The following is a 23,020-nucleotide window of genomic DNA, read 5'->3' as shown; positions in this document are numbered from 1 at the left end:
TATTTGTTTAATTGTTTTTGGGGAGAGGAAACGGAAGAGTGTTTTTCTTGAGGAAGAAGAAATAATTTTTTTGAAAACAATTAAATGTGTAAGAGAGAAATGATTAGGGTGTAGCCAATGAGTGGAGTAAGACTCTTACGCTTCCTAGGGTAGATGTCCTTTGAGAGCCCTAGGCATTGTCTTGCTCCCCTCTCCTCTTCTCTCTCTCTTCCCTTAGAAAATACATTTATGCCCTTTCTTCTTTTTACCTCTCTCCTTAGAAACTTGAGGGTCCTTTGGTCAATATACTTATCTAAAATTCCCTCAAATTTTACTCTATATTTTTTTAAATATTCTCAAGCTTAATTAATTAAATTAAATGTGACTCAAAAATAAAATTTGTCACATATCACATAATTTTGGTAATTTTATCAAATTGACCAAAATGCCCTTAGAGACTCAAGCAAGAAATTCTCATTCTTAAGCCCGGTTGATTGGAATTCAAACCTCAATCAATTTTTCTTAAACTTATTAGCCCGACTATAAAGTCCCTGTTTCCAGACAAAATTAATATTTTTATGCCATAGTATTTCCTATTTAATTAATCCGAGATTTTTACCCGATTAGGGTTTTTGACTCAGTCCATGACCAAAGGTCTCGGTTTCTAAAAAAACTGCACTTACCACAATATGACTAGCATTCAAACATCACAAACTTCTTGTAACATAAAATGTTTCCCTGAAATATTACATAATACAGGGAATTAAAATACCTGAAACTAAGGTTTTTCCGGTGCCCTAAATGCAGGGCGTTATACACACCTTGATCTTCCAGACCAATACTCAAACACACAAGGACGTGTGTGGGCACATAGGATTCAAAATATTGATTTATGACTCTCTAGATGTACCTAACACATGAGATCTAGAGAGTTTTGATAGAGAGAAGAGGAATTGAATTGTTTTTTAGGTTTAGGAAAACTATTACATCTGTTTCAAAGAGATAGTCTGACAGTCTATGATAAACAATGACCTCCTTAAAAGTATCGCTTCTTTTTTTAGGTTTATAAAGATAATTAACTAATTTAATTTGTCTTTATTTTATTAAAATAAAACAGATCAGTTATAAGCTATTTAATTATTTAATTTAAATCATATTTTAAAAAAAGATAATTAAATATATATATATATATAATATTAATTAAACAAATTATTTGAAATTCAAATCCCAGTGATAGGAAATATCCATGTGTGGTGCCACTCACTGTGCAATACATCGAGTGGCATGAGCCACATTAGGGTTTTCCCTAATTTTCTTATTTGTTTATTTAATTAATATTTATGCAATATATTTATCCCAAAAAAAATATCAGTTAATTTAAAATTAACTTTATCTTAAAATATTAGTTTTAAATAAATATCTTATTCTAAATAAGATAATTATTAATCTCTCTTAATATATTAATCTAAACAAGATTAATATTTATTTTAACCTATAGTTTTTCAAAATGAAAACTATATAGCTAAATAATTAATAAATTCATAATTAATCAATTGCCCATAACTATCATATTATTATTTCATTTCCTTGGAAAATTAATTCCTTTGCAATTAAGTTATTCTCTTTACAAATCTTTCTTTGACATCCTTACCCTTAACAATGCAGGATGGAGGTGATCTGAGGACCATGGACCTATAATACAAAGTTCTAATAAACCAGATTATTAATCAAACTCGTCAATCCAATAATCTTATATATTAATTCCATGATTACTCCACTATAAATATGGAATTGCACTCTAAGTATTTATAGAAATATATTTACAAAGTTTTCTCTTGTAGTCCATTGATATAATCAATAAATGTAGTTATATCCTCCATTTATTGGTTCGTTAATTAGAGCTGGTCAAGATTACCGTTTTACCCTTCTAAGTACCTCTTGATCCTTAAGTACCATTAATTCACTAGTGAATAATTAATCTATAATCAAATTATAGATTTGAGCTCAATAACTCTTTAGTTCTAGAATTAACCCTTAAGGGAACTAATATTTAATTCGTTGGGAAAGTATTGATTCCATTATTATAATTCATATTCCCAGCCATTCATGATATTGAATCTCTAAAACAAAAGTCATTAGCCTCATTATACTAAGAAATCTTAATGAGTCAATCAAAAGATCCAATAACCACAAACAAGAGTTCATGAATACTCATGATTTAGACTGATCTACAAATGATCATCTATTATGTTAAGAATCAAATCTTTATGCAAACGACAAGTTTATAAAGATAATTAATTCTCATCGTTCTTGTCATATATAATCTCTATTATATACTGCACATTTACTAAGATGTCTATCCACATCAGTAATTTGAATCTAGATCACTTGCATCCTGTATGTGTAGTAAACCGCACTAGTAACCATTCATTAAAGATTCCTTACTTTAATATGGTATTGACAATTTTATTCATTATATATGATCTTAATTCTCTCGTACTAATACAAGATAATATTCTCATGAATAAATAAGGAAATTTCTTGATATTATTATATAATTAATTCAAACAATAATTATAATATTCAAATATATAATAAAATTGTTCTTTTTATTTAATTTAATAAAATGTCTTAACATGCTTTTAGGGCATTAATCCTAACAATCTCCCACTTCCCCGCAAAGAAAGTGAGGCATCTCCCTTAATCCCATAGTGCATACATGACCCATAAACGACTTTGCAGGAAGTGTCTTGGTAAACGGGTCAGCCAGGTTTAGTTCCGACGCTATCTTCATAACAGTCACATTACCTCGGCGTACAGTCTATCTAACCATATGGTATTTCCTTTTTATATGCTTTCCTCTCTTGTGGCTTCTTGGTTCCTTGGAGTAAGCTACTGCTCCACTGTATCACATACATGATTAGTTACTTATCCATATCTGGAACTACTTCCAGATCAATATAGAACTTTCTCAACAAAACTGCCTCCTAAGCTGCTTCACAATGTAAAGACCCAAAACATGTCGAAATTTAAAATTTTACTTTGAATCATTGTACCGAAAATCCATATAATTTTTTTTAAGAAAGGACTTTGTGCGCACACTTTTAGTTTAGCAACAAAATTACAACTACTCTTTCACAGAGTTATAGCAAAACAAATATCATAAAAGAAATCACAAGCTCCCAGCTTTTTCTTTTCAAAATGGTGTTCCATCAAAATCCTCCCCAGGTCAAGTCACATGTACATATCTGCAAGCAGACTCTAGCGCTCACTGCTCCACTTTGCTCTTGCACTTACCTACAACATGAAACAACTAAGTAAGCGAAAACACTTAGTGAGAATAACCTTACAACACAAGTATACTAAACCCAGTAACGGGTCAACCTAAGGTAGATATCGCTACCGGTCATTAGAGTATTGAATAAGTTCTAACCCTCTCATACAATTCTCAATAATATCCATAACAAAAAATCTAGCACATTGGTTGCACCCAACAACCAATTTTCATACATATCATAATAACCTGCACTCAGAAAATCACAGACATTCCAGATATAGAACCATATCTGAAATAAATACTTTGGTAGTTTTTAACAACCAAGTTCACACATATCACAACAACCTGCACTCAGAAAATTCCTAGAACAATCAAGATATATAACCATCTCCGAAGTAAATACTCTGGTTATTTCTAACAACTAAGTTCACACATATCACAATAACCTACATGTAAAAAATTCTTAGAACATTCAAGATATATAACCATATTCGAAATAAATACTCAGGTTGTTTTTAACAACCAAGTTCACACATATCACAATACCCTGCATTCAGAAAATTCCCAGAACATTCAAGATATATAACACATATCATAACTAATCAATAGATTAATAACAAGAGATTCATGCCTCAACCCGGTTCCAACATTTATGTCTTGGCTCCAACCCGAACTATATTACCATTGTCCTGGCTCCAACTCGACTATATTTTTACCATGTCCTGGCTCCAACCTAGACTATATACTTTTACCACGTCCTGGCTCCAACCTGGACTATATTTTTAACATATTCGGGCTACGACCTAGAATTTAGCTTACCGTGTCCTGACTCCAACCCGGACTATATTACGCTAGGGTTCTGGCTCCAACCCAAACCTACTTACCATTTAGCGACATGTTATCCCCATTTCTCCCCAAGTGTACGGATCTGCATTCTGAGTCCATGGGCCACCCTAAAGGGACTTAAGGCCCAGATCAGGCCCAGTAGATGAAGATGAAGCAAACTTTGGCGGCCCAAGTCTCGATAAAGCCCAAAGGGCATCCCGGAATAGAAGCCAGGACCATCACGTTGGCATGTTTCATATTCCTGGATCCTTCCTTGGGTGTCTTCTGGGATGCAATGAAGAGGTCGTGTCTCGGAAGTTCAAAATTAGACCGAGATGGCAATGGATGAACATGGGTTCTGGTAAACAAACCAGGACCCTGGTAAATAAAGAGGGATATTGGTAAACAAGCCTGGATCAGGTGACCAGATTGGGCATGGTAAGGTGTCCCCGATACTGACATCACCCCAAGAGATGTGGAGTTGTGTACCCATATCTAACCTGCAGAAGAGGTTACATAGGGAATGTACACCGTCAGTTCAGAACTGTACTGCCACTACTCTGACAGATCTTGTCCCCCGAATCTCCCTCGGAGACCATGCGACCCAGACTGAAGTAGCATTCTGTCGTTAGTCTTGTAGTGCAGTTATGCTTGGGCTGGCCCAATGGGCCCTGATTAATGCATTTCATATCTTAAAATCCTTTGTATTAAGCCTCTATCAGAGAGAAAATAATGTTTATACCCTTATTGGGCCTAGATTAGTCTGGCCCAAACCCAGTACACTCAACTGCCTATAAATATGAACAGTGGTGCGCTTGGAAAGGGATCGGATTTTTCTCTGATAAGCATACACTCTACTCAAATTCAGAGAGAGTTCATTATTTAAGCTTCTAAAAACTCTAATACAATTGATTCGTGGACTAAGGCTCTTTAACGCCTCAACCACGTAAAATTACTAGTGTGATAATTTTTATTCTTTGCTTTTTAAGCTCTCTTATATTTTATAATCGCAGTTTCCAAAAAACTCGGTAAACATTTTGGTGCTTTTCATTGAGAGCTGAAGAAAGCTTGAGTTGATCTTGATCATCTGCAATAATGGTGAACACAAGGCACATCGCTTTCGATCCTACTAACTATGAACAAGGCAATGGAGAGCCACTGCCTAGCCAACCTCTTCCTCATAATCAATCTGAGGATGCACCTTATCAGATGCCCCAGCATGATGAGTCACAGAATTGTGAAGATGGGGCAGATTGTGAGGAAGATTACTACGAGGAAGAGGATGGAAATGAGGGGTAATACCGTGATCATGAACCCAAGGATTCGACGATCCCAGAAGGAGTAGACTCCGACTAGGAGGAGCCAGTGGTGACAAAACTAAGGAAACAAGTCCCGGACCGAGAGGCAAGAATAGCTGAACAAAAAGAATCCACCCGCCAGATGCAAGAATCCCTCCTGGCCCTACAAGCTTTCATTGCCGCCCAAGGGTTGGCGGCCAGCCCTTCGGTTGTTCCACCTCAAGGAACACGACCATCTGCCCCGCAGGCTAGGACTAACATGCCCGAAAATACGAGGTCGAACCCTCCTCTAGGACAAGGTCCCAAACATGGCCCTCCTAACCCGGCTCAAGAGAAAGGGAAGGCCAACGCGGGCGACCCTGAGGGAAAAGCAAACCCCCGGAGAAAAAATCCTCCTATTCAAAAAATAGGGGTCAACCCCCGGTGATGCCCTAGGAGAGAGACGGTGCGTCCCGTCCCAGGACGGGATCACCCGATCAATCCGCAGGGGATGCGCCTGCAGGGTACCAGGCCCTAGGCTGCCCCTAGGCAGATTGGACAGGAACAGATTTTCCTCCCCAACGCCTACGTGAATAAAGATCACCAAGGACGCCAGCATGCAAATGAGCCAAACGCCTTTAGCTCAGGGGACGACACATCATGGGTAGACCTACGTGACAGGCTGAACGCTCGAAAGGAGCGAGCCCGCAAGGAAAAGATCTACCCCCGAGGGGGTGATTTGAGAAATAATCTCAACGACATGAGGAATGAGAGGGTTCCCCTGGATGATGGTACGACCAAACAGTTCATGGAACAACTGGCTGCCTTAAAAAAGGTCACGGATTTCTTGGTCCATAAACAGGAAGGAGGAGATTCTGACTCTTAAGAAGAGGAAAAGGAACCATGCGCCAAACACATCCTGGATGTCGTGCTCCCCAAGGGGTTCAAAATTTCGAATGGAGTATTGGCATCTTTAACCTTAAGATGGTTAAATTTGTTCAATACTTTCTCAACATAGTGGGCTTGCCCTAACGCAAAACCCCCCACTATGTTTCTTTACTTTGATACCGAGTATGGTATCAACTTCTCCAAGATCTTTCATCTTGAAGGTTGATGATAGAAACCTCTTCGTTTCTTCTATCCCTTTCATGCTATTACTTAGAATAAGCATGTCATCCACATACAAGCAAACAATGATCACATATCCCTTACAAGTTTTGGAATACAAACACTTGTCTCCATTGTTATGTCTAAACCCATTAGACATGATGGCTTGATCAAATTTCTCATGCCATTGCTTAGGAGCTTGTTTCAATCCATATAAGGATTTTACAAGTCTACAAACTTTATGTTCATATTTTGGTAGGACAAACCCTTCGGGTTGTTCCATATAGACCTCCTCATTGAGGTCACCATTAAGGAATGTCATTTTGACATCCATTTGATGAACATACAAGTTGTGAATAGAAGCTAAAGCGAACAAAATTGTTATAGAAGTTTTTCTTGCAACAGGCGCATAGGTATTGAAATAATCGATACCCTTTTTTGCCTAAACCCTTTAGCTACTAGTCTAGCTTTAAAGGTTTGGATAGTGTCGTCAGTGTGGTATTTTCTCCTAAATACCCACTTACACCCAATTGGCTTAGACCCCGGTGTGAGGTCTACCAATTCCCAAGTGTTATTGGAAAGAATGGAATCCATCTCGTCATTGATGGCTTCTTTCCAAAATGCATTATCTCTCGATTGCATAGCTTCTCTATAAGTCTTAGGATCATCCTCAACGAGAAGTGCAATAGGAATTTTCCTAATGACTTCCTCTCTATTTCCTTCTACCATGTAGAATGAAATTCGTTGAGAATCTATCTCATCCACTACTAGACTTTTATGATTTTTAAGCCTTTGACTTCTTCTAGGTTCAAAGGGTTGCTTTACATCCTTTTGAGAATTCTCCTCTTGAGAATCAACTTTGGATGTAGAAGCTTGAGAATTGTTCTCATATAACAAATTCTCCTTTAGAGATGTTGAAGCTTGAGAATTGTTGTCACATAACATATTCTCAAAAAATTCAACTTCTCTAGATTCAATCATAATATTAGACTCTAAGTCTAATAGCCTATAAGCTTTACTATTGTTGGCATAACCAACAAAAGCACACTTTATGGCTCTTGAACCTAACTTTGTTCTATTAGGTTCGTTTTTCTTGCAATATGCAAGACACCCCCACACTTTGAAGTACCCTATGTTGGGTTTTCTTCCTTTCCATAACTCATATGGAGATATCTCATTTTTCTTCATCGGTATTCGATTAAGAATGTGACAAGCAGTTAAAAACGCTTCACCCCATAAGTTGAAGTTCAACTTAGAAAACACCAACATAGAATTCATCATCTCTAGATAAGTCCTATTTTTCCTTTCGACAACACCATTGTGTTGTGGTGTTTAAGGTGCAGTGCACTCATGAATTATACCATTTTCTTCACAAAATATATTGAATTTATTAGAGAAGTACTCTCCTCCTCTATCACTTCTTAGCACCTTTATCTTTTTATTTAGTTGATTTTCAACTTCTAATTTATACAATTTAAAAACATCAAAGGTTTCATCTTTATGCTTTAAAAGGAACACATAGGTATATATACTAAAATCATCTATAAAAGTAAGAAAATACCTTTTACCACCTCTAGTTAAAACACCATTTAATTCACAAAGATCACTATGGATTAAATCTAGTAAATTAGATGATCTTTCTATACTAGGAAATGGTTTCTTAATGATTTTTGCCTTAACACATGTTTCACATTTACCATAGTTTTTAATATTGCATGCAATCATACCACATTTTACTACTCTTTTCATGGTAGAAAAACCTACATGCGATAGTCTAAGATGCCACAAAAATAAAGAATCATACTCAACAATATAGGCGGAATTAGCATTTTTATTGATAACATTGAAAGTTACATCATTGGTGCACAATTTAACCATTCCCTTACAAGAGTACCCTTTTCCCAAGAATACATTTGATTTGGTAAGTATAAGTTTACCAGACTCAAAAACGGCTTTAATACCGGGCTTGCCAAGCAAATCACCACTTACCAAGTTTCTACTCATTTCGAGAACATAAAGTACATTCACTAATGTAACTTTCTTGCCGGAGGTGAAGTAGACATCAATAGTACCTTTGCCAAGTACCTTGGATTTGCCCTCATTGCCCATTTGTATCTCATGGCTGCCCTTTGACTCTTCAAAGGTCTTGAACAACGATTTGTCATAGGTGACATGGACGGTGGCACATGTATCATACCACCACCCTTTCACCTTGCCTTGGACCGCATTCACCTCACTAAGGGTGGCAACTATGTTTTCCTCTTGAGTTGCGTTCACCTTAGGTCCTTGTTGGTCTTTTCTATGTCTACACTCTCTAGCTTAGTGGCCCTTTTTTCCCACACACAAAGCAAGGACCTTTCTCGCCCTTAAACTTGTTTGGGTTGGTTTTTGGACCCAAAGGTTTCTCATTACCCTTTTTCCCTTTGTTTTTGGGATGTTTTGGTTGTGACACTGCAATTACTTTGGAAGTCTCTCCATTAGACCCCTCCACAAGTTTATCTCTACATATCAATTCCTCTTCGATTCGAATATTCTTTTGGATCTCCTCCAAAGAATAATCCTCATTTTTATGAAGGATTCTTTTCCTATAGCTCTTCCAAGTTGGTGGTAATTTAGCCACTATAGCACCAACTTGAAAGGCCTCGGGAAGCTCAATCTTTAATACTTTCAATTTATTAACAATAATTTGCAATTCATGAATTTGAGGAAGAATAGGTTTATCACCAAAAAATTTGAAATCGAAGTATTGAGATATCAAAAACTTTTTGGTACCTTCCTCTTCTGCCTTAAACTTTTTCTCAAGTGCATCCCATATCTCCTTGGCCGATTTGGTCTCAGTGTAGAGGTCATAGAGCCTATCGGATAGGGCGTTGAGGATATGACCCCTACAAAGAAGGTTTTCCTCCTCCCTCTTCCTTCTTTTCTCTACCTCCTCGGGAGTGTCTTTGTCGGATGGCTCGGCTAGAGGTGCCAAGGATGACTCAAGGATGTAGGCAATTTTGAGAGTGGTTAAAAGAAACCCCACCTTGTCTTGCCACCTAGTGAAATTGGACCCATCAAACCTATCCAACCTCACTAGGTCTTGATTCATGATTTTGATAGTCTCACCTTCCATTGAAACAAACAAGGGTTAAGCTTTTGAATGTTAGGAAAATATAAATTGCCTCAATGGAAATGGTAAGAAAATGTTACAACTCTATGCAAAATATTACAATAGATAAGGATTAATTAAATAAAGTGTTACAACTCTATAACTGAAAATACAAATAAAATAAAGGAAATGAAGAAGATGATGAAGAAGAAGAGAATAGTAAAATACAACTCTAAGCAAAAGGTTACAAATAAAGTAAAGTGTTTGAAACAAAAGAAAAGAAAAGATTACAACTCTTGAACAAGAAATACAAGTAAAAAGAACAAGAGAATAAGAAGAAAACAATACAATAGAAAGGAGAACTGAAATACAAGAAACTCTCACTTACACAACCTAAGTGAAGAGGGTTGGGGATCACAAACTTGAACAAGGTTTAAAACCTTTGTCCAAAAGCTTATTTCCCCCTAACTCAAGCACTAAGGGATCTCTCTCAAATATTGGAAAAGCTTTCTGGAATGATCAAGCCTCAAGGTGTTTCTAGCCAAGTGCTTTAATAGATAGAAATGTTGTGTCTTACAAGTGAGCTATAGGCTCCTATTTATAGAGTTTAGAGAGACACCCTTTGAATTTCAAATTCCACCATCCCCCATGGTTGTTACCAATTTTTAATTGGATTAATATGGAATTAAAAATGAGATTTGGGAGTTATTTGGGTTTTTCGATCCGTTCAACAAAGATTGAAAAAACTGAAAAAATAGTCAGCTTTTGGCCTGTGGCCGCGGCCACTAGCCTCTGTCCCACAGGCCGCGGCCACTGACCATTTTCAGCACTAAAAAATGTGTTGTTTTTCCAAACGATTCCAAACCCTCCCAAATGATTTTGTAACTCCCAAAACATATTATTGGGGTTAAAATCATATCTCTAACAGCCATATCACATATGACTTTATGAAATTCATCTCAATATTGTGTAACAACAAATTTACACAATAAAGGGTAATATTTGGAAGTTACAAATTTGTAACACCAAATATGTTACAATATGTGACACTCTTTGTCACATTTATTTAATCTAAAATATTATATTATAATATAATATAATATTACATTATATTATAAAATAATATAACACATGTTCTTGTCCTGGAGCTAGGCCATGTAGATAGCCTCATCGAAGGTAGCCTCCAGCAAGGTGTCCACTTGCTCCTTCCCTTGACGGGTCTCCCCGTGCATTTTCACCTCCAGCTGAAGCAAATCATCCAATGTCTGGAGCCGAGTCTCAAGGGCAGTGATATTCTCCGAATCCTGGCGAGACTAGGCTTTGGCTGCCTCCAGAAAAGCCTTAGACGATGCCTCATAGCCCCGAACACGAAGGAGCTCCGCCTCTAGACTAGCCACCCATTTTTTATACTTGGCTTCTTTCCGGGATGAACTCTCTTCAAGCTAGAACTGGGCCCAAGTAGCCTCTTCACGGTCCACTTTGGCCTGGGCCACCTCCTTGGCCAGGGTTTCTTTAGCAGCTTCCCGCTGGTTCCCAGCCGCCTCTAGCTCCAGTTGGCCCGTCTCTAGTTTCATTGCCATCTCGCCCACCAAGTCGGCATTCCGATGAGCCAGTAAAGGGTCCTGGAATAAATCAAAGTTAAAAAGAATATACGAAATTAAAAATATGAAAAGCAAAAGGAGATAAAAACTAATAACTTACAGCGGTGGCCTGGTGACGGATGGCCTGGGAGATGAACAAAGTGTCCTGGTTGGCCAGGGTGGCATACCATTTCAGCTGGAGGTTGGACATAGTAGCCCCCACCTGCTCCAATAGGTCCGCGGTGAATGGGGCTATGTCCTGCCCCAATTTGGGATGAAACCTAGTCTCAGCAACAAGCCGATCCATGATCGGCTGGGAAATACTAAAGGCAGTTGGACGCTCGGAGAACTTGACCTTGCGATGGATCGTCAAGGCCCGGTATACTTCCTCCCTCTTTCCCCTGCCATCTTCCCATGTCCGGGACACCATCTTCAACCACTCCTTCCACAAGATCATCTCCCCCTCTTCAGGTAAGGCCGGATTGATGGGAAGCATGGGTGCTTCCGGAAGTTCCCGGGTGGCAAGGTGACTCTCCTCAGAAGAATTCTCAGCCAAGGAAGAATGTTTAGTCTTGGCCCTCTTCGCCCCTTTCGCGGACTCACCCGCAGCCGAGTCCGCAGCTCTCTTCTCGGATCCCCGACTCGCTAGAGGTTTTTACTCCAGGTCGATTACCGGAGGATGAGCAAGGTGAGGTGGGACACTTTCGGTGTGAACCGTCATAGTGGTGAGCCGAGTCCGCAGCTCTCTTCTCGGATCCCCGACTCGCTAGAGGTTTCTACTCCAGGTCGATTACTGGAGGATGAGCAGAGTGAGGTGGGACACTTTCGACGTGAACCATCATAGTGGCGACCGCGGCTAGGGCCTCCACGACTGTGTTTGGTTCCGGCACCAAAACCCCAAGAATCGCGTCCAACACCTTGTGTTTGGGCATGCCTTTGGAAGCTTTCTTAGCTAAGGCCCTGGCCTTGGTAGCCCGGGCCTCAAGGGCTTGCTTCATCTTGGTTACTGGGTTAGACATATCGGATCCTTCTGAAATGGATAAACAGAAAGAAAGTTAGCAAAATATTTGAGTCAGGATATGTAGAGTCCAAGAACTTTACTTAGCTAAGTTAGATAGTAGTATAATAGTAGTAGTAGTAGTACTATCTTTATGACTGTGGATTTTTGGTTCAGACCGGGATTTATTTAGACACTCATAGTAGTACTTGTAGATTTTCTAAGTTTAACTTATAGTTTAAGAATATTAATTTTAACCTAAGGTTTGATTAATATGACTGATATTGAGGATTATATTTAGTATACTATAAGGTTTAAATAAGAACCAATAGGATTATAGCACATGTTATGTATGGGTTATTAATGATTAAGTATTTTGAGGATTAAATTTATTAAGGGTAAAGTTTGAATGCTCTAAGGTCAGTTAGCAACTTTGAAAACGTTTGAGGGCTTAGTCAAGGTTGTTTACTCATTTCAAATTAAGCTAAAAATATGTAATTTCGTGTTTAAATAATCAACGTATGCCGATATATCGCAGCTATAGGGGGCGATATATCGCAGCACGAAGATACGAAAAACCCAAAACGATGCACGATTTCCTCGGGCATACTGGCCCAGGCGATATATCGCCCCTCTCAGCACATTTTGAAAGTTTTCAAAATCGTTTCCCATTCAAACCTTCAACCTCTTGATAAGTCCAGCACCTTTCTGAACGAGTCTTCAGCCTCCGCTGAACGATAATTCAAATTATTTTCACTTAAAAAGCCATTATTTTTATTCAAGTTAAATGAGATCTTTTCATTCCTGAACTCTATAAATAGGACCTAGTACCCAGCCATTATTCATCTATTACTCTAAGTTCAGAGGCTGCAAGTTGCTAGGTGAGTGTGAAAGTGTAAACACTTGGGTTGGGAATCATAAGCTTGATCATTATAAGCTTATTAAACACTTGGGAAGTAAGGTTTTATAGCATTTCAGTTCAAAGTTTAGATTGTTCTTACAAGTCTTCAAGGTATTTCCACACTCTAGTTCATTGGTTTTATTTTATTTAAGTTCTCATAGTCTTCTACTCAGCCTTCTAACCTTATTCTTATTTTGGTTAGGAAATCTAAGTTCTTGAGCACAAGGTTTTGGTAAGTATATTTTAATAGTATAGTTCCTTCATCTCTTTCATCTCTTTTTCTTCAATAGACTCACCCTTTCATAAATGGTTTTAGGAGTGTTCCAAAGTCCCAACTCTGTCCTCATATCCCGGTATTTTAGTAAGGAAAATAGGATAGAATTTATATGTTATATGTTTTTATATGTTATCTTATGTTTTTTTTTATGTTATGAAATATGTTATGATTGTGCATGATTGTAGACTTGGGCATATGAGCCATATGACTAACAAGCCCCATATAGATTATGGGCATATGACTTGCTTAGCTAGCAAGTCCCCACTAATCTAATGGGCATATGACTTGTTTAGTCTATGGGACCCTAAGTAATAATGGCCATTATAGTATGTATGTGATATAAGTGTTATGTTATGTTTTTATGAAATTTATGTATATGGACTATGTGTTAGATTTTTCCTTGCTGGGCATTAGGCTCACTCCTTTTTGTTTATATGTGCAGGAAAATAGTCTTAGTGGCGAGAAAGGTTCTTGGAAGCTTGGAGAATGTGTATTGAGGCGGAATGGATTCAAGGAGTCGAGAGTTTCGGTTTCGAGGATGTAGTTTTTGTTTTCTTATGGTTTTTATATGTATTTTTTCGCATTTTGTTATGTAATCTCTTTTTAATTATCCTTATGTCATGTTTTGATTTTAAAACAATGGGATCCCATATCCTAACCTCAATTTTATATAAGTTTGACTTTTGTTATTTTTAAGTTTTAATAAATTTATGATCTTGTCACTTTTAAGTGTTATTAAGAATTAGTATTTATGTATAGTTTTCATTAATGGTCCAAAAGTCTAGAGTAGTTGGGTCATTACAGGATAAGAGGTGAAAGTAAAAACTAAGCTAAAAGTCCTCCCGGACGAACCCTTATCTAGAACTCAGACTCGATTCAATTCTCGTAAAGCGAAGGAATGAATTCGGTCTCCCATGTCATCCGGGTCCAGGAAGTTGCCATATTGAAGGAACCCGGACGAGTACATGAGAGTCTCCGGGTCTACAGTGATGGGGGATGAAGGTATCATTTCTCCATCGGCCCCGAACAGGTGGCCTCGACAAACTATTATATCCCTAACTAAGTCCCCAAAATGGGGAGCATAAGTCAAAATCAAAGGCGAATTACCTTGCCCTGATACAGTAGCCCTGGGGGCCCCCATGTTCAGTTGAGCCTCGTCAAAGAGGGCTTCTAGCTCCTCGGAGGCGGCCCTTTCCTTTTGTTGAGCCTGTTCCCTCTTCCTCTTTGCCGCATCCACCTGGGCCACATCTTCCACAACCTTGATATGTTCAAGGGCCAGTTCCTCCCTCAAGGCCGAGTCTTTCTCGCATTGTATCCCCCGGAGGTTAGAGGCCACGAGCATCTGGTTGGCTGCCAACATCCTGACTACTCGCAGGTTGGCAGTGTTAACGTAGCCCCCTACGTCCAGATCCTCCGTGCTTAGTGTGGAATAGAAATTCCTCTGGTCAAGGATCGACTGGGTAAGGGGGATCTGGGCATAGGGCCCTCTCATCCAGGGCGGTAATTTGAAAGCGGGATATAAAAAATGGAAAAATGAATTAAACTAAGAAGATGGAGACTATTTACCCACTCGCTGGAAGTCCAACGTCAACATGGGGTCTTTATCTAAGAGGAACCCGGATGTCATGAACCAATAGTGTCTGACATCCGGGGGATGCTTCCAGGAGCTAGTGGGGGCAGTGTAATTTCCACGAGGCTTCAGTCTGTAGAAGCCATCCCGGGTCTTGTCCTTGGCGTTAAGCTGCAGCTCCAACTTATAAAAGTATAACACCTCAGCTGAGGTCGGCTCCGGGATTTCCTTCACCACACAGAAAATGCACCATCCCGCAAGGAGTCGGCAAGCTTGAGGCAAGAGCTGGAACGGCACAATCCCCAAGTACTTGAGGAATTGCGCGAAGTATTCGTGAAGCGAGAGAGTGGCTCCCGCGCTGATATGGCCCATGCTCCAAGCCCCGAATTCGCCCACGCCGGTGTGGGCCTTTTCGTCCTTTCTGGCTAGGCGGTTGTAAAATAGTCCAAGAGTCAACTCCATGCCCAAATGTTTCTCCAGGGCGTCCATCATCCGGTAGTTCCGGAACAAGTTCTTTTCCCCGTCCATCTCCCACACGTTGCCACTGGGGGCCGTGTGTCCTAATAAGGTGAAAGGGGCCGCTTGGATGTATTCCTTTGGATGGAGGGTGACGCCGTGACTCGTGGCTGATGATCTGGGAACAAAATGGAACAAAACAAACAACCAAGCAGTCAGCACCGAAACCCAAAAAGGTTGGTTAAGGTACGGGGGCTCTCCTACAAACTGCTTGGAAGAGTCCCCTCTGAATCAGATCAGAAATCATCGAGGATCTGCAGAACCCTGATCGTAACAAATAAGAAGGGTTTTTGCTAAATTTTTCCCAAGCCGGCCTATCACCGCTTGTTCAGGGACAGCCCAGACCTGAGGGGATCTAGAACAGCCCAGACAATTTTTTTCTCCTACTCTAATGCACCCAGAGCCACCCTAAACAGAGGCACAGGCTCTAGCAAACTTATAGGTTATAAAAGCAATACAACAATATGATAAATGCGAGAAAACTGAAGTAAAGTATTTGGAAAGCTTACTGGAAAGGGTTGGTTGTGAAGAATGACATGTTTCCGGTGACAGTGACGGCAAAATCACAGTCTTGAACAAGTGAAGGCGGCACAAAAGTTTGTCCAGTGGGCGATCCGAGGTCGCCCTCTCAGGCAAGGGTGTGGAGATCAGACACGTTGGGAATAAACAACGGTGAAGGCAAAGTAACTGACAGTGAATTTCTTCGATGAGCTCGGACATAGTTAGTCCCCTATGTGACTTCATTCGGATAGTGTAAAGCTTTTGAATAAAAAATTGGGGGTATTTATAAGAACCGAAAGGTTGCTCTTGATCCAACGGTTCGGCGCAACCCCACTCATCGGACGATCCCGGGTCGCACAGGGACATTAATTAGCCTACTCAAGTATCGGGTCACGATTACCCAGAGGTGCGATCCGCGCCGCCTCAATCCAATGGCCCATGGGAAGAGTGTCTCAAGGGTCATCCCATCCAACGATCCTCTTTTATGCAGGGATATTAAAAAGGTCGTTCGCGCAGATGGGACGCTTTGGAATTCACGCTGATGTATGACTGTCAACACGATAACCAATACAATGTCTCCTGACCCATCAGATTCGAGTGTCGTTGACGCGCCAATTGCAAGAGGACACATATGCACATCATGATGAAGCTGAAAGATCAGGAGGTATCTAAACGACCCTGAAATAAATGAACTAGGGCTCTAGTAAACAATCCAGGATCCTAGTAAATGGATCGGGCTTCTGGGAGTCGATCAGGGTTGCTAATACAGATGCTCACTATACAAGCTTTCGGTAGGCAATTCCCCACGACAGCGGACCCATCGCCTTGGAAGTGAACTGGGATGTATAATATTGATCTGGGAAGGCAGCAAGCCTCCACCGCAAGTGTAATTGTTATCCCTGTTTCTCCCCAAGTGTACGAATCCACATTCTGAGTCCATGGGCCACCCTAAAGGGACTTAAGGCCCATATTTGGCCTAGTAGACGAAGACGGAACGAACTTTGGCGGCCCAAATCTAGATAAAGCCCAAAGGGCATCCCGGCCAGGACCATCACGTTGGCATGTTGCATATTCCCGGATCCTTCCTCCGGTGTCTTCTGGGATGCAATGAAGAGTTCGTGGCTCCCAAGTCCAAAATTAGACCGGGACGGCGATGGATGAACCTGGGTCCTGGTAAACGAACCAGGACCATGGTAAATAAAGAGGGATATTAGTAAACAAACCTGGATCAGGTGACCAGATTAGGCATGGTAAGGTGTTCCTGATACTGACATTACCCCAAGAGATGTGGAGTTGTGTCCCCATATCTAACCTACAGAAGAGGTTACATAGGGAATGTACGCTGTCGGTTCAGAACTATACTGCCACTACATTGACAAATCCTGTCCCCCAAATCTCCCTCAAAGCCCACGCGACCCAGACTGAAGCAGCATTTTGTCGTTGGTCTTGTAGTGTGGTTACGCTTGGGCTGGCCTAATGGACCCTGATTAATGCATTTCATATCTTAAAATTCTTTGTATTAAGCCTCCATTAGAGAGAAAATAATGTTTATACCCTTATTGGACCTGGATTAGTCCGGCCCAAACCCAGTGCACTCAACTGCCTATAAATATGAACAGTGGTGCGCTGGGAAAGGGATCGGATTTTTCTCTGATAAGCATACACTCTGCTCAAATTCAGAGAAAGTTCATTATTTAAGCTCCTAAAAACTCTAATTCAATTGACTCATGGACTAAGGCTCTTTAATGCCCCAACCACATAAAATTCCTTGTGTGATAATCTTTATTCTTTGCTTTTTAAGCTCTCTTATCTTTTATAATCCCAGTTTCCAAAAAACTCGGTAAACACCACAAAATGAAAAAGCATTGCAAGAGTTGGTATTAAGCATACCTTGATCTTAATGACCAAAACAAAACTAGTGTAATATACTACTACAAGAACACACTAGTATATTCATGTTGTAGCCAAGAAAGAGAAAGGCTAACTTGGAGTCCTTAGTTCCCAATTGGATTTTTTACACCGCTATTCGTTTTCCCTTTCACGGTTATTGTAATTAATACAATGTACTCGGATTAAACTATGGCATACTCTTATAGCTAATATTCTACGATAGCTACAGGCAATAAAGTTCTCTTAGAGACTCTATACTATAGCCTCTTATACACTTACAGTGTATAAGGCCAGTTTTCGTTTTAGTCTTTACTGTAACATGAGAAAATCGGCCTCACCGCAACACACTCTCCGTGTTGTGCATTTCAATATTCCTTAACTAAAGTACTCTCTTATCGAATACTCATATTTTGGTTTATAGAAAAAAGGAGTTTTAAACAACTCTTATCATTATAAAAATACCAACTTTTTGCTTTCTTGCGAAAGTTTACCATTTTCTATCATTTACCAAAATACCACATTTTTTACCCATTATAAATAATATCTGACAATGTTACCTCTTTCTCTTAAAGATTTTACAAACTCCCATTTTTACCATTTTTATCCATAACCTAGGATCTCATTTTGTGTTATTTTTTAAAGAAGGGAAATTTGACCCTTACCTTATAAAATGGTAAAAATCAACTTTAATTAATTTAAGCTGATTTGGGAATGGGTTAAATCTCCAAACCATTAGTTATCTTTGCAATGAACTATTTCTTTTTCATTTTCAAAACTTTACTTCCACTATTTAAATTTAAAGTGGTAAAGTCTCATTTTTAAACTTTTGCCCTAATTTGAGTTTTTGGAAAAAAATCCTTAAACTATCATTCGTATTCTGTCTTATAAGGGCAGGAACTAGGCAAAAGCCTCGCATGAAAACTTGTTTTAGGTTAAGAGAACTAACCTCCCAAAAATCACTTTTCGTGGTTCAAAATTATTACTTTTCAGTTTTTAGGCAAAATTTAGAAAAATCATTTCTATTAAAACGTGATATATTTTTATCTGAAATTTTACAGAGATCCTTATGCATATCTTAACTAATTCCCTTAAAAATTTCATAAATTTTAGATGTCAAAACCCATTCAAATATTTAAAGCAATCTGGGCAGTGCCTGCTGCCCAGAGGTTTTTCCCAGTTTTTAAGGTAACTTTGAAAATTTATTTCTCTTATACTATGACCCAGTTCTTTCTGAAATTCCACAGGAATCTTTATACATATCTAAATTATCTTCCTTAAAAATTTCATTATTTTTGGAGTAATAAACCTATTAAAATATTTGAAGCAATCTGGGCAGTGCTTGTTTCCCAGAAGTTTTGTTTCCAGATTTTAGGGCAAATTTAAAAATTTGTTTCTCTTAAACCATAATTTATTTTCCTCTACAATTTTACAGTGACCCTTATACATGTCTAAAATAACATCCTACCAAATTTCATTGCTTTTAGATTAGGAAAACCTATTCAAAAGTCAAAAAAATATGGGTAGTGCATGCTGCCCAGAAATTTTCCATATTTACATCACAATGTCAAAAAGTGCATAACTTGGGTTTAAAAATACATTTTTACGATTTTCCAAAGTCTAACCTCAATTACTCACAAAAATCTATCAAATTTAAAAAATATTTTCACACAAAGAGGCAGTAGAGTGCGATCTGACCCGTTGGAAGCCAGACCACAAATTTTGGCAGTATGCATTTTTTACTCACACTTAACAACAACAAGCAGTTCTAGCATAACCCTAGCCACATGCATGCATGCAATTCATTATATCACAGAACCTTAATTGTTAGCATAAAAATAAGCTCAAAAACCATTGAAGTACTCTATACAATCAGATCTAAAATAATCACCATAAAACTTAAGGAAAGCAACCATAGATTCTACCTTTTGAAGATTCTACCTTTTGAAGACCTAGCTCGGAGATGTATTCCATAGCTCTTCAAAAGCTTTCCTTGGTGCTCTAAACTCTCAAAACCGAGTCCCATGTCCCCCATGCAGATTTTTAAGAAAGGGTTAGGGTAGGAAGAACTTAGATGAGGGACAAGAACATGCAAACTTATAAGAAACTTTTACCTTGCTTTATTTTATCACAATGGTGTTCAACTTTGAGATCCAGCTAGTAAAGGCTTCTCTTGAACCCTAAAACACAAGAATAAGGCCATGCAAGGATTTTAGATCACATGCATGCACAAAGAACCCTAGGTTTCGGGTTTGAAGGAGAAGAGATGAAAAAAATGCACAAAGGAACATTATACTCACAATAGACAAGGAAATCTCTTCTTGAAGCTTTTTCTTCTCCAATGGGGAAGAGGAGTACTAGTTCTCTCTAGGATTTGATATTTTTTTTTTCAGAAATGGAGAAATATAGAGTGTATTCTGTTTTGGAGAGAGAGAGAGCTTGAGAGAGAGTGTTTTTTTTTTCTTTTTGAGAAATGATTGGTTTTGGCTTGTATAAAAAGGTAATAGGCTTTTCCCATTCTTTAGCTTTTGGGGTAAGTAACCTAGCTTATGAGAGCCCTAGGGTCTACCCCTAGCCTTGCCACCCACCTCTCTCTCTCTCTTCCCTTAGAAATTACTTTTACACCCTTGCTTATTTTACCTCATATATAAGGAATCTAAGGGCCCTTTGGGAATTTTGTGCTCTAAATTTCCCTTAACTTTTAACCATAGCTTTTTTTTTTTAAATCTCCAAGCATAATTAAATAAATTAATTTTTGACATGTTACACCCAGATTTTGAGATAAGAGGTTATGACCCCGAAAACTGGGCTTGTCAGGTGATCGAAATGTATGAAAACATCATATGGTCCAGCCGTAAAACCTCTAAAGTAAAACAACGACCTCGAGGATGTGTAACCTCGAATATTCTCTGATCTCGTGATGGGCAATGGCATGACACTTAAATATATTTTTCATCAATTGCTGTCAGGCGAGATAGATCGAGCTCAGGAAGTGCAAGCTCAGATGTGACAGCCTCGTCAGCACCTACCTGTCCCGAGCATAGAGTGAAGTTGAGTGGCGAGCTTGTGACTGACCTATAGACTTGAAGAACTCAATGCCAATCGCTGATCTCGAAGACCCGATGAATCTCCTGGGATAGCCCATCACGTGTGAACATTCTACTGTTATGTAATCCCAATATTTAAGGGATATCATTTAACCTGTTATCTGTTCCTGATCTTCATGGGACGTTTCCGTGTATATAGGAGATAATGCATTTAATATCATTATTTCAATTGATTTACAGAATATTTTCCCGAAATATGTGGGAATGGATTCTGAAACCTTCTCTATAAATAGAGAAGGAACCATCACTTGTAGGGAATCAATTTTCTGATTTCTGGAGAAAAAACTCTGGGTAATTCATCTCTGAAGAATTTCCAGAAAACTACTAAGCCTTAATAATATAGACTTGTGAACTAGGCAGATTAACTACTGAACCACGTAAAAATCCTCTTGTTTTTCTTCATCATTCATTCACTTCATTGTTTAATTGTTTAATTGGTTGACGAAAAACGACGCCAACATGACAAAAAGTAAAATTTTTCACCATATCCAATAATTTTGTCAATTTATCACATATTGACCAAAATGCCCTTAAAGGCCTGAGCAAGAAATTTTCATTCTTAAGCCCAGTTGATTGGAATTTGAACCTCAATCAATTCTCTTAAAATTTATTGGTTCAACAATATATTCCCGGTTTCCAAAAAAAAATTAATATTTTATGCCATTGTATTTCCTATTTTATTTAATTTGAGATTTTTCTCTTATTACGGTTTATCCCTTGGTCCAAGACCAATCTTTCTTTATATAAAGCTAGATCATTTATCAAATCATTACAACGACTATAAAAATTCACTAGTTATCATAAATTCATATAATATCATTTATCAAAATAATATTCCATATAATTCTTCACCAGCTCCAACCGGTTACCAACGTGTGTTCAAAACACGGGACGTTACACACAAGCTGCTATGTATTCGACTTCTATTGTTGAATCTACTATGATGGAATGGTTAATACTTCTCTAGACCACAACTCCTCCACCAAGAGTGAACACTGACCCAGACTTTGATTTATGACTGTCTATGTCTGATTGGAAATCAGAATCAGTGTATCCAGTAGGGTTCAACTCACCCCTGAATATACAAGCATATAATCTCTCGTTCTCCTAAGATACTTGAGAATTTGGCTGCAATCCAGTGTTCCAAACTAGGATTTGAATTATAACGACTCACAATCTCTACTGCATAGCATATGTCAGGTCTAATACACAACATGGAATACATTAGACTCCCAACAGCTAAAGCATAAGGATACTTTCTCATATCCTCTTTCTCCGAATATGTCTTAGGATAATTTCTTTGTATCTATCTCATGTGTTGAGAATTTCCCACTCTAGTCTAGGTGATTCTAAGGATAATGTGGAAGGTTGTGAAGAAATTTAAAGATCGTTCCAATTTCTTGGTGATGCCCTGCGACATAAATGATACAAGGGTTAGAGAAACTGAAGGAATGACTTATCCATTATGCTGCATATAATGTAAGTGTTCTTGTCATTATCTCTGTTTAAATTCAATTATAGAAACATGTTCTAGGCTTTCTTATATTAATTTGTTTAATATATGATTTACATGAAAATAAATAAGATATTGTATAAGGATTTCCAACAACTGGTCACAGAGACTTTGGTAATCTTTATTTTCATGCATGAACATGGTAAAATTGAATTATTTGATGTGTTGAGTAATTTGATGAATTTCATGTTTTTTTATGAGGCATATTGAATTTTATGAAATTCTTAGCAAAATTGGGTTATTTTGTTGTGTTTTCTATGCAATTAATTTTTATAAATGCTTTATTTGGTATAAAACATTGTAAAAATTATTTAGAAAACATTTTTGGTTGACAAATTATACAATTTTTTTTTAAATAATTTTTTGGGCTGTAGTCGCGGCCACCAGGAATTATTAGTTGCGGCCTGGGAGTCCGAGACTAGTGGCCGCAACCACCATAAACTCCTAGTCGCGGCCAGAGCGCGTAAATCGCCCAGAACAGTCACGTGGCTGCGACCACCAAGAATCACTAGCCGCGGCCTACGATATAATTTTTATTAAAATTTGAATTTTGAATGGTTTAATCCAATAATATCATATTTATTTCATCATTTAAAATATTTTTTTAAAATATGA

This window comes from Humulus lupulus, chromosome 6 (genome assembly GCF_963169125.1).
Source record: "Humulus lupulus chromosome 6, drHumLupu1.1, whole genome shotgun sequence".
Classification (NCBI taxonomy): domain Eukaryota; kingdom Viridiplantae; phylum Streptophyta; class Magnoliopsida; order Rosales; family Cannabaceae; genus Humulus; species Humulus lupulus.
Note: the sequence above shows the minus strand (reverse complement) of the source record.